Genomic DNA, 18,923 nt, shown 5'->3' with positions numbered 1-18,923 from the left:
CACAGCTGCACCTGAATCGACTAGTGCCTTATACTGGAAGTGAGGGGAAAAATCTGGAAAACAAACGGAGGTGTACATATGGTTGACAGGGGGCTCTGGGTGTGGCTGGTGCGGACTCACCTGGGGGGTCGAAGTAGTGCTCTGCCTGCCCTCCGAACTCCCGGGGGGACCTCTCCAGCACCGGTCCACAGTGTGTCCTCTGCGCCCACAGCGGTTGCAGGAGAGACCCCCCCTCCGGTCCTCCTCGCCGCAGCCCCCCCTATCTCCATGGGCTGTGGAGCGGGAGGACTGGGAGGCAGAACGAACAGGCCTCGACTGGAACGTCCCCGGGAAGCCAGCAGGTTGTCCAGTCTAATGGACAAATCCACCAGTTGGTCTAGGGTGGAGGTGTACAGGCCAGCTCTACAGGCCAGCTCCCGGCGGACGTCCTCGCGAAGGCTACCCCGATCCATTCCACCCCGATCCATCGGCGAGAGTCCGGAATTCCAGGGCGAAATCCTGAGCGCTCCTCGTCTCCTGTCTCAAATGGAATAGCCGCTCACCCGCCGCCCTGCCCTCCGGGGAATGATCGAAAACCGCCCGGAAGCGGCGGGTGAACTCAGGGTAGTCGCCCCGAGCCGAGTCTGGGCCATCCCAGACCGCATTGGCCCATTCCAGGGCTCGACCCGTGAGGCACGAGACGAGGACGCTCACCCTCTCTTCGTCAGAGGGGGGGGGGGGGGCGGACGGTCGCCAGGTATAGTTCCAATTGGAGCAAGAACCCCTTGCACCCAGCGGCCGTCCCATCGAACTCCCAGGGAGGAGTAATCCGGATACCGCCGGCGCCCGCTTCAGGGGGTGTGTGTAGGGGCGCAGGGTGAGGGACCGGAGCAGGTCCAGCTGGGGAAGCACCTCTCTCCCAGTTCTCCAACCGGGCCAACACCTGGTCCATGGCCGAGCCTAGGCGGTGGAGGAGGCTGGCGTGTTGAGAGACCTGCTCAGCCATGGACGGCGCTTCTGCTTCTGCTGACTCCATAGTGGTGCGGGATTCTGTCACGGCTGTCTAGGACCAGTGGAGATGTGGAATCAGGAGCAGGAGACAGAGGGCCGGAGCAACTGTGTTTTAATAATAATAATTGCAAACGCAATAGCCGTAGGGCACAGGGCGCGTGGCGAAGTCCGCCAGGGGAAAACACATTCCCAAAATAAGCGCACTGAAAAATAAGTGCACGGGGTGCAGCCCGGCAATATAATGGACAATAACAGCGAAAGAACAGCTTACACTCGCAACTGTCCTGAGTGGACAAAAAACAATCCCGCACGAGAACCCCAACTGAAAATACACACTAAATAACCCCCCACTAATGACAAACACAAAACAGGTGCGGGATAGACAGACAAAACCAAAAGACACAGAAACAACGATCGGTGGCAGCTAATAGGCCGGCGACGACGACCGCCGAGCGCCGCCCAACCGAGGAGGGGCGCCACCTTCGTTAGATACTGTGACATTACCGCAAATACTCCAGTATCTTTGCACATTGTATATTTGGTACTGATACTGACAGCTTACATTCTTCTACATATTCTTTGTGTTTTTTAAATAGTTTTTAGTTATACTATTTTTATATTAAATAATGCACTGTTGGGTAGGGCTTGTAAGTTAAGCATTTCACTACACTTGCGCATGTGACAAATACTTCAAACTTGAAACATTGATATAACTTACTAATGTTACGTGACAGAAAACCACGTCAAAAATAGCAGACAACAGTTCTCTCTCTCCCTCTGTTTGTGCCGTGCATCTGCATGTGTGTCTGCATCCGCGTATGTCTCAGACAAACACTGCAGCAACAGAAAGCAGACAGAATGTGATGTAACAAGTCTTTCCGTATTTAAAAAAAACATTGCTTAGCCTTTAGGCTGCATTTGTAGAGAGAGCAAAACACAGTCACACTATCACAAGTAATTCAGAGAGAAGGTCCACTCAAGAACAGCACAGATACAAAGACACTTTGTGCTCTGACACTTAAACTTCTGCTCCTCTAAACGGCAAAATCTGTCCCCTCACCTTTTCAGAAACCCACGTATACACGCAAACACACACTAAAAACACATAAACACTAAAACACACACATGGACGTGCAAACACACTCACGGTGAGGCGGGATAAGCAAATTTGAGTGCAAATGCTAATAGACCACATGGCACTGTCATGGCTGTACAGTCACAGAGAGCCGGGTCTCTGGACAGCAAGGCAGGTGTGTGTGTGTGTGTGTGTGTGTGTGTGTGTGTGTGTGTGTGTGTGTGTGTGTGTGTGTGTGTGTGTGTGTGTGTGTGTGTGTGTGTGTGTGTGTGTGTGTGTGTGTGTGCACAGGAGGTTGGTGGCACCTTATTTGTGGAGGACGGGCACGTGGTAATAGCTGGAGCAGAATAAGTGGAAAGGTATCAACAACATCAAACACATAGTTTCCATGTGTTTAAAACCATTCCATTTGCTCTGTTCCAGACATTATTATGAGCCATCCTCCACTCAGCAGCCTCCACTGGTGTGTGTATGTGTGTACAGTAGGCATCTTTTTTCGTGCAAACTTTTTGTTTCTATGACCAACAACCTTAAGCCTTTCAAATACACACTGAGTATACAAAACATTAAGAACACCTACTCTTTCCATGACATAGACCGACCAAAATGAAGGCAGTTATATACAATTAAAAACATGACATTACACAACAGATTTCAGAACAAATTAAGTGTGAGCCCTCAGGCCACTACACTACTGCCACATATCTACAACACAAAATCTGTGTGTACGTGTGTGTATACTGCGTGTGTCTGTAGAGTCCATGCCACGACAAATTGAGGCTGTTCTGAGGGCCAAAAGGGGGAGAGGAGGGGGGTGCAACTCAATATTAGGAAGGTGTTCCTAATGTTTCGTGTACTCAGTGTATATATTCCATGACCAGATAAACAAAATTTGGGTTTGTTTTGTTTATCTATCTAGTTTTGTCTATCTATCTATCCTATTCCTTACTGTAAACACAGTATATGATCATCCTGTGAGTCTGTTCCAGAGGGCTACTGATCGCCCACGCGGGTCAAGAGGGAGGCACCGGAGAGTGACGGGATGCCTCCGGGACAGCTGGAGGACTCTAGAAATGCCCATCCCTGTATCACTTTCTCTTTTCCTCTCTCTTTCTTCCTCGGTGCCTTCCTCTCTCTGAGACGAGATTCCCAGAAGCCCGTGAGCGGTGTTCAATGGTCCGACTCCCTGCTGCTCTGCTGCCCTTATCATGGTGCCCTCCGCTACACTCGACTGGTGTGTGTGTGTGTGTGTGTGTGTGTATGAATGTGTGTTTGCGTGTGTGTGTGTGTGTGTGAGTGAGATAAGTGTGTGTTCCGTTAGAGCCGCAGTTCCAGACAGATGGTCAATATTTGATGAGTCTCCAGGTGGCACAGTGGCTCTTCTAATGGCCATCTTTAACACTGGTGTGTGTGTGTGTGTGTGTGTGTGTGTGTGTGTGTGTGTGTGTGTGTGTGTCGTGCGTGCGTGCGTGCGTGCGTGCGTGCGTGCGTGTGTGTGTGTTCTCGACACTTTTAAGACAGGCTCTCCAGATCAAAGAGCTCTTTCTCACACATGCCAGACACACACATCTACAATGTATCACATACTGGCACCCAGGAGTGTGAAGGAACCTGCGATGCTGTTAACAGAGAGAAAAATGAGACAAAGAGAAGCGGAGGAGGAGAGCAGTCAGAGGCCGTATGTGTCAACTAAGCCAACCCCACCATGACATGGGGGAGGGGGGCCTAATCATCCCATCGTAACACATTCAGCAAAAAAGGCACGGAGTGAGGTGGAGGGATTGGAAAAGGGGTGGGGGGGGGGGGGTCACCTGACTTTGGGGTAAAATCTAGTACTATAGATTTTGTCCATGTCCAAATATCCATACTTGCGTCCTAAATAGTAGGCCATTTGAATATGCGAAAAAATGAAGTTTAATAGTATGCGACATTTCAAAAGTCTAGAATATATTAAATGCCCGGATGTCATACTCATTTCGGCTTTGACAACAGCTGATCAATTAGATATGGGGAGGCGCTACCGAAATAAACGAATAACGGAAAACAACTCAATTGCACATGAAGCATTCTCAGTATGCGAAAATAGAACGTTTGAAATATTGTGGGTTTAAATGCCAGAATGTTATACTCATATCAGCTCTTCGTCGAGTAGAATTTGATGCACATTTTTGATGGGCCCTAGTTCTCTTCAAGTAGCCAAACAACAAATCTAAGTTACTTAATTGTAAACTTGCCGAATAGCGAAGCTTCTGTGGTGGTGTTCAAATATAGGCTACATAGTTTTTGTTTTCCTTAAAATTATCACAAGTTTTGCATCTTTGAAAACAGAAGTCTTTCAAAAAATGTTTTTTTTTTTTTTACCTGAAGTGGATTTCAGTTTTTTTGTTACCTTGGCCTTCATCAGACCCTTTAAACTAAATACTAAACCATCATTTGATTTCTGAATGTGTCGGGAACCGGGGACTCGGGATGTGGCTGCGTTATTGACATCATGTTAATCAGGCTGTTTGATTTGAACACATGGATTGTTTTTGTTTTGTAGGCTAGGCTACCTATTTAATTATTTAATTCATGGATCAAGCCTTAGCAGTCATTCTGATCTCATTCCCAATGATCAGTGCTTTAGTTTATTATGTTGCTGTCCAGCGGTTCTGAATTTGCAATGCGCCTGACTGTCCATGTTTTTCTGTGCAATAGCCTTTTGATTTGAACATTTGAAAGGTTTTGGTGAAAAGAAATATATGTTACAGCACTTTGGTTTCACTAATAAATATGTTGAAATGGAACCAAATGATCTGTTTCTGTCGTCAGTCCCTTTTTAAAAGGATATATGGGCTATGTGGGCTACGGTATAGGTTAAATATGATAGTCTGCATCCAACCAGCCTGAGTAGGCTTATACATCCATTCCTATACTATTTAGAGTTTAGAGAAACTATTGGAATTGGAAATGAGCTACCATCAGACTGGTTCATGAAATGTATGTCTGTTGAATTTGGAAAAATCCACCCACACACGGCCCGCCCCACCTACTCAGCTAGTCAGGAGCCATTACTGCGTTGCGGCCGTAGCATACTGCATAGTTTTTACTGAACAGTACATGCCGATGAGTGCATACAGTATATGCAGTTTAAGCACAGTTGAAGTTGGAAGTTTACATACACTTAGGTTGGAGTCATTAAAACTAATTTTTCAACAACTCCATATATTACTTGTTAACAAACTATAGTTTTGGAAAGTCGGTTAGGACATCTACTTTGTGCATGACACAAGTAATTTTTCCAACAATTGTTTACAGACAGATTATTTCACTAATAATTCACTGTATCACAATTCCAGTGGGTCAGAAGTTTACATACACTAACTTGACTGTGCCTTTAAACAGCTTGGAAAATTCCAGAAAATGATGTCATGGCTTTAGAAGCTTCTGATAGGCATCATTTGAGTCAATTGGAGGTGTACCTGTGGATTTATTTCGAGGCCTACCTTCAAACTCAGTGCCTCTTTGCTTGACATCATGGGAAAATCAAAAGAAATCAGCCAATAATTGTAGACCTCCACAAGTCTGGTTCATCCTTGGGAGCAATTTCCAAACGCCTGAAGGTACCACGTTCATCTGTACAAACAATAGTACGCAAGTATAAACACCATGGGATCACGCAGCCGTCATATCGCTCAGGAAGGAGACACGTTCTGTCTCCTAGAGATGAATGTACTTTGGTGTGAAAAGTGCAAATCAATCCCAGAACAACAGCAAAGGACCTTGTGAAGATGCTGGAGGAAATGGGTACAAAAGTATCTATATCCACAGTCCTATATCGACATAACCTGAAAGGCCGTTCAGCAAGGAAGAAGCCACTGCTCCAAAACCACCATAAAAAAGCCAGACTACGGTTTGCAACTGCACATGGGGACAAAGATTGTACTTTTTGGAGAAATGTCCTCTGGTCTGATAAAACAAAAATAGAACTGTTTGGCCATAATGACCATCATTATGTTTGGAGGAAAAAGAGGGATGCTTGCCAGCCGAAGAACACCATCCCAACCGTGAAGCACGGGGGTGGCAGCATTGTGTTGTGGAGGTGCTTTGCTGCAGAAGGGACTGGTGCACTTCACATAATAGATGGCTTCATGAGGAAGAAAAATTATGTGGATATATTGAAGCAACATCTCAAGACATCAGTCAGGATGTTAAAGCTTCGTCGCAAATGGGTCTTCCAAATGGACAATGACCCCAAGCATACTTCCAAAGTTGTGACAAAACAATTTAAAGGCAATGCTACCAAATACTTACTGAGTGTATGTAAACTTCTGACCCACTGGGAATGTGATGAAAGAAATAAAAGCTGAAATAAATCATTCTCTCTACTATTATTCTGAAATTTCACTTTCATAAAATAAAGTGGTTATCCTAACTAACCTAAGACAGGGAATTTTTACTTGGATTAAACGTCACGAATTGTGAAAAACTGAGTTTAAATGTATTTGACTAAGGTGTATGTAAACTTCCGTCTTCAAATGTATGTAGTACGCTTGTGTGGGTATTCGGACACTATCTGTTTGACATGAATAACGTTCTTCTCACTTTTACCCCCCCCCCCTCCCCTCTCTCATTGTCTTATTCTGTCTCTCTCCTCCCTCACACACTCCCTCCATTCTACCTCTCCATTTCCTCTCTCACTCCATGTGTAGAAAAAGAGATATAGGCAGCTGACTCGATCAGAATGACTCCACAAGGAGCCCCCTATGCACACCTGCTCCATGAGTGTTTGTGTGTGCATGAGTGCATGTGTATGTGTGCGTTGGTCCTCAGAAAAGCACGGGCAGATGGAGGCAGATGGAGATTCATACTCCTGCAGTAAATGACGCATCTCATTACAGCTCAACCCGTTTAATCTACCTCCAATAAAACTCCACACAGACGCTAGAAGACCACACTGGACATACAGGGACAAACAGTAGGGAGAGAGGGACAGAGACAGGGAGTAACTGAGGAGAGAGAGAGAGAGAGAGAGAGGGAGAGGGAAGGAGACATATGAAGAAGGAGTGGGTAGAGAGAAGGAGGGGGCAGAACGGGAAAGTGACAGGGGATAGAAAGGGCAGAGGGACTGAGAGGGGAAGTGGGATGCATCTTTATACCCCAAGTAAGTCCCATCTCACACACAGGATAAATTGGATAATGGTAGTGGAAAATGGAGGTGATCGATTGGAGATAGGGAGCGGAGTTTAAATGGAGATGTTGAGTGTAGAGAAATGGGTGGGAGCAGATAAGAATACGTGCACTGATAGAGAGAGAGAGAGAGCGAGAGCAACTCCCCAACTTAAGGAAGTGAATAGTTATTGGAGTTGTAGCAGGTTTATCCTCTGTTATTGTTGCAGACTTTTTATTACAGAACAAGAGTATGCCACTCACACTCTAATAACTGTTCACCTTAGCTGCCCTGTCATCCCAGTAAATGCTACAATAAAGCAATCCACCAGCTACTCTATACAGACATGTGTAGACATGTAAACACACACGCAGGAACGTACACACACACACACAAAACAATGCATAGTTTATTGTGAAAAGATTGGAGCAGTGCAATGATCAAGAGACAGCTTGCCAATACATGAGCAGGAATAAAAATGCTTCCACAAATTCAATAAAAATGACATATTGGCTAACTGTCATCATCAGGTGGAGAAATGTTCTTGACAAAACTCTCTCCTTTGTACTATTACCCTTCAAGCAAAGCTGCAGAGCAAGTTGATTACAATGCACTGACAACACACACACACATTTTTTTTACATTTTAGACATTTAGCAGATGCTCTTATCCAGAGCGACTTACAATTAGTGCGTTCATCCACTTCCCCTAACATACTACGAAGCCGCCAGATCTGCCCTGAGAACGATCTCCATTTCCACTAATGTAATACAGCAAAGATGCAGCTCCAGCAGCCTTTGTGCACTTTCCAAACAGCCTACATTTTGTTTTGAATTACTTGTAAACGTAATACTTTTTATTAGTTACAATAGGCATCCAGTGCTGTTGGACGGTTGAATGGACAGTCGCTGAGGCTGTATTTGTCTTTATTTCAGATGCAGTAGGTTTAGCTACAGTACTTAGCTAGCTAGCTTTGCTAACGTTAGCACCAAAGATACAGGCTGAGAGGCTAGGAATCCGCAATAATTTGCCTGTAAATTTCATAATAAATGTTGTGTTCTAACAGGCCTACATTTTGTTTGGACTGTTGTGAAATGCACTCATAATTTATGACATAATAAGCACTATATTTAAACTACGCTTAGTCTGGGCTTGATAGCCAGCTAAGTAAGCTAACTGCAGGCTAACTATGCGGAGCATTGCATCATGGGAGATGAAATGCACCCTAGGACTCGTAGTATGTAATAGACGATGGCAATACAGATGCTTCAAAATGACAAAAACAAGGAACTGTGCAGTATGACTAATAAAAATTATAAAATATCAAAATGTGTATCAAATCTTACAGTAGTGCATATTTTCTAGCAGCATAATAACTGGTTATAAAGTAACCAAATTGTCCTTTAAGATGCACTACATGATCAAAAGTATGTGGACACCTGTTCATCGAACATCTCATTCCAAAATCATAGGCATTAATATGGAGTTGGTCCCCCCTTTTGCAGATATAGCAGCCTACACTCTTCTGGGAATTCTTTCGACTAGATGTTGGAACATTGCTGGGGGACTTGCTTCCATTCAGCAACAACAGCATTAGTGAGGTCGGGCACAGATGTTGGGCGATTAGGCCTGGCTCTCAGTCGGTGTTCCAATTCATCCCAAAGGTGTTCGATGGGGTTGAGGTCAGGACTTTGCGCAGGCCGGTCAAGTTCTTCCACACCGATCGCGACAAACCATTTCTGTATGGACCTCGTTTTTTGCACGGGGGAATTGTCATGTTGAAACAGGAAAGAGCCTTCCCCAAACTGTTGCCACAAAGTTTGAAGCACAGTGTCATCTAGAATGTCATTGTATGCTGTAGGGTGAAAATCTCCCTTCACTGGAACTAAGGGGCCTAGCCCGAACCATGAAAAACAGCCCCAGACCATTATTCCTCCTCTACCAAAATTTACAGTTGTCACTATTCATTGGGGCAGGGTAGCATTCTCCTGGCATCCACCAAACCCAGATTCGTCCGTTGGACTGCCATATGGTGAAGCATGATTCATCACTCATGAGAACGCATTTCCACTACTCCAGAGTCCAAAGGCGGCGAGCTTTACACCACTCCAGCCGATGCTTGGCATTGCGCATGGTGATCTTAGGCTTGTGTGAGGCTGCTCGGCCATGAAAACCCATTTCATGAAGCTCCCAACGAACAGTTAATGCGCGGACAGAGGCAGTTTGGAACTCGGTAGTGAATGTTACAACCGAGGACAGACAATTTCTATGCGCTACGTGCTTCAGCACTCGGTGGTCCCTTCTGTAAGCTTGTGTGGCCTACCACTTCGAGGCTGAGTTGTTGCTCCTAGACGTTTCCACTTTCCAATAACAGCACTTACAGTTGACCGGGTCAGCTCTAGTTGACCGGTGTCCACATACTTTTGTATATATAGTGAAGCTAGGTCAGATGAGATCCCAATAGAGAATGAAACATCCTCATAAAAAACATCTGTTGTCTTGCCTCCACAGTGTCTGCTGAACTCAACACTCCCCCATCACACACACACACACACACGTACACACACGCACACGCTCTCTCTCTATGTGTGCCTTCCTTTATAGTCAGCCAGCAGTACTGCCACTCACTGGCTATGGGATTTGTTTATAGGCATTCATAGAGTCTTTAGTGGGTGTTGTTTTTGATGGCAGTGTCTATTAAGGGAGCAGTGTGTGTGTGTGTGAGGTGTACAGCTTATCACAGAGAGAATAACAGAAGAAACAGCATAGGACAAATCACCATCAGTTCAATCACTCACACAGAGCGTGCGTGCACACACACACACACACACACACACACACACACACACACACACACACACACACACACACACACACACACACACACACACACCACACACACACACACACACACACACACCCAAGGGTGAAACATGGCTAATGTAATGTGTTCCATGATGGGTATCAGAGAGGAAGGATCTCCTAAGAGGCCTGAAAGGCAATCTGACATGCTGACATGTATTTTCACCAACAGCACACATGCATAAACATTATTTTGTAAGGGCAAGCTGGTTTGATGTTGATGATGTGTTTTTCTGTGTGCCAAATACGATATTGTTGTTGTGGGGGGAGGCCAGGGAGAGGTGCTCATTTTGGAAGTGGGCTGCTCATTTGACGGCAACTTGGAACAGGCCTTTGTCGAGAAGCTTCTTAAATACCAGCCCCTCGTGGTACCCTTGGACTGCCTCGGGTATAGGTCCAAGCTGGTAGCGCTGATATTTGGCAGTCTCGGCCACGTACACAGGCTTGCATTGCGTGGCCTCCAGATTGCGGGCCTGATAAAACTAGGGCAAAGCAATTGGCTAGGTACTGTTCTGTTTCAGCTGTTGTGGGCAGCCTAGCTGTTTGGACAAGGAGGTGCATTCTCTATGCTCGATCTCCCTCTATTCAATACACACCAGGGGTGAAACATGGCTAATTTAATGTGTCCCGTGATGGGTATACGAGAGGAAGGATCTCCCAAGAAGGCTCAAAGACAATCTGACATGCTGCTATCAGTTTTATTGACCTTTCTTTCACTCTCTCTGCTTCTGTTCTGTTTCCTCCTCAATCTCATCTGTCTTTCCTCATCCCTTCTGTAAAATATCCTTCTTTCATTCATTCATTCATTCATTCATTCATTCATTCATTCATTCATTCATTCTTTCTCTGTCTGTGTCTTTCTCTCTCTCTCTCTCTCTCTCTCCTCTCTCTCTCCATCCCCTCTCTAATCCCTCTGGAGGGGGTTCTGGTTACCTTCCCTTTCCGTTTCCACGGTAACTCCCTGACCAGAAAACTTCCTCTCAGGTTAGAGAGAGCTGCACGGCTTTCGTTTTTCTTTCTTTCCTTTATTTTTCTGGGGAATTGGAGAGAGGGATTAGTTTCTATATAGCCTAATTGTCCTGAGAGAGACAGAGTGGCTAAACTAACTCAGCACAGCTATTACTGTCTCATACTACTGTTGTGTTTCTCCTGCTCTGTCTCATCCAGTGAGGAAGTGTTACCTTTACAATTATTTTTATGAGGCAGACCACATTGTCAATGGCTTCAGTTGGTTTTCTATACAGATTGTTGGTTTTGGTAGCACTGTATACTGATTCAAGGAATCAGTATACAGGATATCTAGGAATACAATTATGAAACCCTGAGAGAATAGCAACAGCCAATCTAGTGAACAAATGCTACATGGAAGTTGATGTTGAGCTTCCTAATGAAAACACAACTTGCAAAGTCTTAAACGCTTAACCTGTTGGGGCTAGGGGGCAGTATTTGCACGGCTGGATAAAAAAATGTACCCGATTTAATCTGGTTACTAATCCTACCCAGTAACTAGAATATGCATATACTTATTATATATGGATAGAAAACACCCTACATTTTCTAAAACTGTTTGAATGGTGTCTGTGAGTATAACAGAACTCATTTGGCAGGCAAAACCCTGAGACATTTTCTGACAGGAAGTGGATACCTGATGTGTTGTATTACCTTTAAACCTATGCCATTGAAAAACACAGGGGCTGAGGAATATTTTGGCACTTCCTATTGCTTCCACTAGATGTCACCAGCCTTTACAAAGTGTTTTGAGTCTTCTGGAGGGAGATCTGACCGAACAAGAGCCATGGAACGATGATGGCCCATTAGACACCTGGCGCGCGAGTTCATGTTGGGTACCCTCGTTCCAATACGTTATAAAAGAGGATGCATTCGTCCACCTTGAATATTATTCTTGTTCTGGTTAAAAAAGGCCCTAATGATTTATGCTATACAACGTTTGACATGTTTGAACGAACGTAAATATATTTTTTCCCCTCGTTCATGAAGTGAAGTCCGGCGGGCTTAGATCATGTGCTAACAAGACGGAGATTTTTGGACATAAATGATGAGCTTTTTTGAACAAAACTACATTCGTTATGGACCTGTGATACCTGGAAGTGACATCTGATGAAGAGAATCAAAGGTAATGGATTATTTACATAGTATTTTCGATTTTAGATCTCCCCAACATGACGGCTAGTCTGTATCGCAACGCGTATTTTTCTGGGCGCAGTGCTCAGATTATTGCAAAGTGTGATTTCCCAGTAAGGTTATTTTTAAATCTGGCAAGTTGATTGCGTTCAAGAGATGTAAATCTATAATTCTTTAAATGACAATATAATATTTTACCAATGTTTTCTAATTTTAATTATTTAATTTGTGGTGCTGACTTGACTGCCGGTTATTGGAGGGAAACGATTTCCTCAACATCAATGCCATAGTAAAACGCTGTTTTTGGATATAAATATGAACTTGATAGAACTAAAAATGCATGCATTGTCTAACATAATGTCCTAGGAGTGTCATCTGATGGAGATTGTAAAAGGTTAGTGCATAATTTTAGCTGGTTTTATGGTTTTGGTGACCCTGTCTTTGAATTGACAAAACATTACACACAACTCTTGTAAATGTACTGTCCTAACATACTCTAAATTTATGCTTTCGCCGTAAAACCTTTTTGAAATCGTAAAACGTGGTTAGATTAAGGAGATGTTTATCTTTCAAAGGGTGTAAAATAGTTGTATGTTTGAAAAATTTGAATTTTGACATTTATTTGGATTCAAATTTGCCGCTCTTGAAATGCACCTGCTGTTGATGGAGTGCACCACGGGTGGGACGCTTGCGTCCCACCTAGCCCATAGAGGTTAACTGATCCTAGCAGAAAGCCACTGAGCGCCACTGGCATCAGGCAGGTAAAACGCCTCATTAGCCCCTAGCAAGAGGAATACGGAGAAAAAGCTAACAGTCAATATTTCTACACAGCAAGCAGGGTGAAATGAAGTGGACACAAAGCTTACTGTGGTCTAGACTGGGAGATGGAGAGAGTCTACTGTAGCAGAAATGACTAAAGATTGCAGGGCTATCTGTCATATGGGTCATAGGAAATCCTTTTTTCCCAAGTACCACTGGTACACAGTACACCGACACAGTCTTAATAGGACAGTTCTAGTGCCTATTACTCAACATAGTTGTGTGACGTGGTGAGGTTGGACCCAGGTGCAGAGAAGAGACCAAACGAGGAATCAGTGGTTAAGGACAAATGAAAACGGTAGCCGCAGGATCACAGTACAATTAAAAACACAACAGAACACTGTGTCTCGAAAACTCACTCAGGAAACGACCTAAACAATTCAAGCTTCTGCAAAGAGATACAAAAAACACACCTCTTTTAAAGGGGAAATCATAATGAGTAATAGAACACACTTGAGTGTCATAATTGTCTCTAGGATGGTCCCCCCTCTGGTGACAGTTGGAACCATGACAAGTTGATGTTAATGTGTTTATTTGCCTGTCTGATGTTTGCTTATGTAATTAATCGGTTGCTGAGTTTCTGCAATTCCTCCTTCAGAACTTGCGCACGTGCACAATACAACACACTGTCGTGGAAATTCTTATACAGGGACACTCAAAGTCAGTCTTAAATGAATAATTGTTTATTATCAGTTAACCTGTTGGGTCTAGGGGGCAGCATTTGCACGTCTGGATAAAAAAAATGTACCCGATTTAATCTGGTTACTAATCCTACCCAGTAACTAGAATATGCATATACTTATTATATATGGATAGAAAACACTCTAAAGTTTCCAAAACTGTTTGAATGGTGTCTGTGAGTATAACAGAACTCATTTGGCAGGCAAAACCCTGAGACATTTTCTGACAGGAAGTGGATACCTGATGTGTTGTATTGAGTTTAAACCTCTCCCATTGAAAAACACAGGGGTTTAGGAATATTTTGGCACTTCCTATTGCTTCCACTAGATGTCACCAGCCTTTACAAAGTGTTTTGAGTCTTCTGGAGGGAGATCTGACCGAACAAGAGCCATGGAACGGTGATGTCCCATTAGACACCTGGCGCGCTACTTCATGTTGGGTACCCTCGTTCCAATACGTTATAAAAGGCTATGCATTCGTCCACCTTGAATATTATTCATGTTCTGGTTAAAAAAGGCCCTAATGATTTATGCTATACAACGTTTGACATGTTTGAACGAACGGAAATATATTTTTTCCCCTCGTTCATGACGAGAAGTCCGGCTGGCTTACATCATGTGCTAACGAGACGGAGATTTTTGGACATAAATGATGAGCTTTTTTGAACAAAACTACATTCGTTATGGACCTGTAATACCTGGAAGTGACATCTGATGAAGAGAATCAAAGGTAATGGATTATTTACATAGTATTTTCGATTTTAGATCTCCCCAACATGACGTCTAGTCTGTATCGCAACGCGTATTTTTCTGGGCACAGTGCTCAGATTATTGCAAAGTGTGATTTCCCAGTAAGGTTATTTTTAAATCTGGCAAGTTGATTGCGTTCAAAAGATGTAAATCTATAATTCTTTAAATGACAATATAATATTTTACCAATGTTTTCTAATTTTAATTATTTAATTTCTGACGCTGACTTGACTGCCGGTTATTGGAGGGAAACGATTTCCTCAACATCAATGCCATAGTAAAACGCTGTTTTTGTATATAAATATGAACTTGATAGAACTAAAAATGCATGCATTGTCTAACATAATGTCCTAGGAGTGTCATCTGATGGAGATTGTAAAAGGTTAGTGTATCATTTTAGCTGGTTTTATGGTTTTGGTGACCCTGTCTTTGACTTGACAAAACATTACACACAACTCTTGTAAATGTACTGTCCTAACATACTCTAAATTTATGCTTTCGCCGTAAAACCTTTTTGAAATCGTAAAACGTGGTTAGATTAAGGAGATGTTTATCTTTCAAATGGTGTAACATAGTTGTATTTTTGAAAAATTTGAATTTTGACATTTATTTGGATTCAAATTTGCCGCTCTTGAAATGCACCTGCTGTTGATGGAGTGCACCACAGGTGGCACGCTAGCGTCCCACCTAGCCCCAAGAGGTTAACTGGAGAGGTTCCAACAAACTTGATGCACCATAGTGAACGTCTGTCAGGAGCTCTAATGGGGCAGTCCCATTAGTTCCCTTATATACTGGTTACAGACACGTTACCAAGGCATAGTTCATAGGGTTGGTTCCGGCATGTGTCTGGCACCGTCTCCTATCTTAACTTAAAGAACATATTCTCGGCGTTCTGACAGATGGTCCTAACGATAAGGTCATGACGGTCCCCCCTCATATCTTTACGAGGCACAGGCAGGAACCAAGGACTGTTTATGACACTAAAGACAAGATTAATATTTTCAAGACTGTTTCTTGATAAAAAAATTAGATTTCCTTCAACACACACACACACACACACACACACACACACACACACACACACACACACACACACACACTCTCCAAACCCACGTCACATGAATAGCGAGATAACACAGCTGAATAGCGCTTTATCTGGTTTAAATAATCTCTGCTGTGATGATACTCAAGCCCAGAGAATGCAAATTATGACCTTCTGTTGTCTCTTTTACCATATATGATTAGTATGTGTGAATGAAATGAGCTAACGAACCAAACCATCACCAATCCTACACATGTAGGATCTTCATTTGACCACCCCGTTGCAGGAGAACATTCCTTTAAAACGTGTTGTTTAAAAAGGCTTCTGACGTTTGATTTTTCCACTTAGAAACTCCCTTACAAAAATGTATCAACCCCTAAAAAAATGTCCATTAACCTCTTGGGGCTAGGTGGGACGCTAGCGTGCCACCTGTGGTGCACTCCATCAACAGCAGGTGCATTTCAAGAGCGGCAAATTTGAATCCAAATAAATGTCAAAATTCAAATTTTTCAAAAATACAACTATGTTACACCATTTGAAAGATAAACATCTCCTTAATCTAACCACGTTTTACGATTTCAAAAAGGTTTTACGGCGAAAGCATAAATTTAGAGTATGTTAGGACAGTACATTTACAAGAGTTGTGTGTAATGTTTTGTCAAGTCAAAGACAGGGTCACCAAAACCATAAAACCAGCTAAAATGATACACTAACCTTTTACAATCTCCATCAGATGACACTCCTAGGACATTATGTTAGACAATGCATGCATTTTTAGTTCTATCAAGTTCATATTTATATACAAAAACAGCGTTTTACTATGGCATTGATGTTGAGGAAATCGTTTCCCTCCAATAACCGGCAGTCAAGTCAGCGTCACAAATTAAATAATTAAAATTAGAAAACATTGGTAAAATATTATATTGTCATTTAAAGAATTATAGATTTACATCTTTTGAACGCAATCAACTTGCCAGATTTAAAAATAACCTTACTGGGAAATCACACTTTGCAATAATCTGAGCACTGTGCCCAGAAAAATACGCGTTGCGATACAGACTAGACGTCATGTTGGGGAGATCTAAAATCGAAAATACTATGTAAATAATCCATTACCTTTGATTCTCTTCATCAGATGTCACTTCCAGGTATCACAGGTCCATAACGAATGTAGTTTTGTTCAAAAAAGCTCATCATTTATGTCCAAAAATCTCCGTCTCGTTAGCACATGATGTAAGCCAGCCGGACTTCTCGTCATGAACGAGGGGAAAAAATATATTTCCGTTCGTTCAAACATGTCAAACGTTGTATAGCATAAATCATTAGGGCCTTTTTTAACCAGAACATGAATAATATTCAAGGTGGACGAATGCATAGCCTTTTATAACGTATTGGAACGAGGGTACCCAACATGAAGTAGCGCGCCAGGTGTCTAATGGGACATCACCGTTCCATGGCTCTTGTTCGGTCAGATCTCCCTCCAGAAGACTCAAAACACTTTGTAAAGGCTGGTGACATCTAGTGGAAGCAATAGGAAGTGCCAAAATATTCCTAAACCCCTGTGTTTTTCAATGGGATAGGTTTAAAGTCAATACAACACATCAGGTATCCACTTCCTGTCAGAAAATGTCTCAGGGTTTTGCCTGCCAAATGAGTTCTGTTATACTCACAGACACCATTCAAACAGTTTTGGAAACTTTAGAGTGTTTTCTATCCATATATAATAAGTATATGCATATTCTAGTTACTGGGTAGGATTAGTAACCAGATTAAATCGGGTACATTTTTTTTATCCAGACGTGCAAATGCTGCCCCCTAGACCCAACAGGTTAATTACAAACCTATATAATAATTCACATTTCCTGTTGCTGCAGGATTATATTCATGCTGTAGCAAACTGGCTCAAATGAAGGTCCTACATCTGTACAGTATGCAGATGTAAAAGTGATAATGGGCACACTAGAGGATAGACACCAGAGGGCATGTTCACACACACACACACACACACACACACACACACACACACACACACACACACACACACACACACACACACACACACACACACACACAAAAGCAAGCACACCTGCAGGCAGGCACACAGGCTCACACATGCATGTGCACATACTGTATACAAATACACACCTATAGGCATAATAATATGCACACAGCCACACACGCACAAACACTAACATGGACACAATTACCATCAAATGCTAGGAAAAGCTTTGACAGGTTGGCAGATGCTAAGTGGGTCATTAAATCTATTGGTGCGTATATTACAAACATACAGTAACTAAGCTTTTTATTAGAGTGTGCTAGCAAGGAGAACAAAAGATACAGAGCTCAGTAATGAGATTGATTATACAGTAAGTGTGGAATGAAATGGCATGCATTAAAATAAGCCATCAATCAGCTTAACCGAACATGTTTAGGGTAATGATTTTCAGAATGATTGATTTCAGACTAGTTCAACGGAACGGTCAATAAAGTTATAATAGATTGTAACTAAAAAAGTAATTTCATACTTGACTGAACACACAGGAGCAAGCACACACGGAAAACACCCACGTGAGCCCACACACGGCAGACACACACATACCTGAGGGAATCAAAAACGGAGGCAGCCGGTCACTCAAAAAAACTAAACGGTAGCACACAGTGGTTTTCAGGAGTGTCTCTCCCTATCTCTCATGTGCCCAAACACACATTCACTACTTATTTGTATTAAGCTGTGTATGTTCATTAAACCTGTTGAAAATCAGAGTGATGTATTAGCATCCCAGTCTTACCTTTATGCTTCTGCCTCTGTGCTTCTACTCAGTAGACCCCTTACACACCTAACGTAGCTTCAGCTCCAGCCTGTAAAAACATAGACACATGAATCATGATCTAGTATTTACTCACTCACAAACACAGAGCACATAATAACGGATACAGTACCAGTCAAAATTTTGGACACACCTACTCATTCAAGGGTTTTTCTTTATTTTTTAAATGTTCTACGTTGTAGAATAATAGTGAAGACATCATAACTATGAAATAACACATATAGAATCATGTAGTAACCAAAAAAGTTTTAAACAAATCAAAATATATTTTAGATTTTAGATTGTTCAAAGTAATCACCCTTTGCCTTGATGACAGCTTTGCACACTCTTGGCATCCTCTCAATCAGCTTCACCTGGAATGCTTTTGATAGTCCAACTAAGCGCAAACCAGATGGGATGGTGTATCACTGCAGAATGCTGTGGTAGCCATGCTGGTTAAGTGTGCCTTGAATTCTAAATAGATCACTGACAGTGTCACCAACAAAGCCTCCCCACACCATCACACCCCCTCCTCCATGCTTCACGGTGGGAACCACATATGCGTAGATGATCCGTTCATCTACTCTGCGTCTCACAAAGACAT

At 42.8% G+C, this 18,923-nt stretch overlaps 1 protein-coding gene across 1 annotated transcript in view; it reads right to left on the bottom strand.

The window, feature by feature from the left end:
• The window catches only part of LOC106587065 (xylosyl- and glucuronyltransferase LARGE2s), a 119,565-nt gene extending 101,234 nt beyond the window's left edge, over window positions 1-18,331 (bottom strand). Inside the window, exon 1 of the mRNA XM_014174962.3 lies at window positions 18,302-18,331. The gene's annotated coding sequence lies outside the window, so the exon portion shown is untranslated. The remainder of the gene's footprint in view (window positions 1-18,301) is intronic.
• Window positions 18,332-18,923: the final 592 nt, after the last annotated feature.

Source organism: Salmo salar, chromosome 26 (assembly GCF_965601325.2).
Source record: "Salmo salar chromosome 26, fSalSal1, whole genome shotgun sequence".
Taxonomy (NCBI): domain Eukaryota; kingdom Metazoa; phylum Chordata; class Actinopteri; order Salmoniformes; family Salmonidae; genus Salmo; species Salmo salar.
This window is presented reverse-complemented; position numbering and strand designations above follow the sequence as displayed.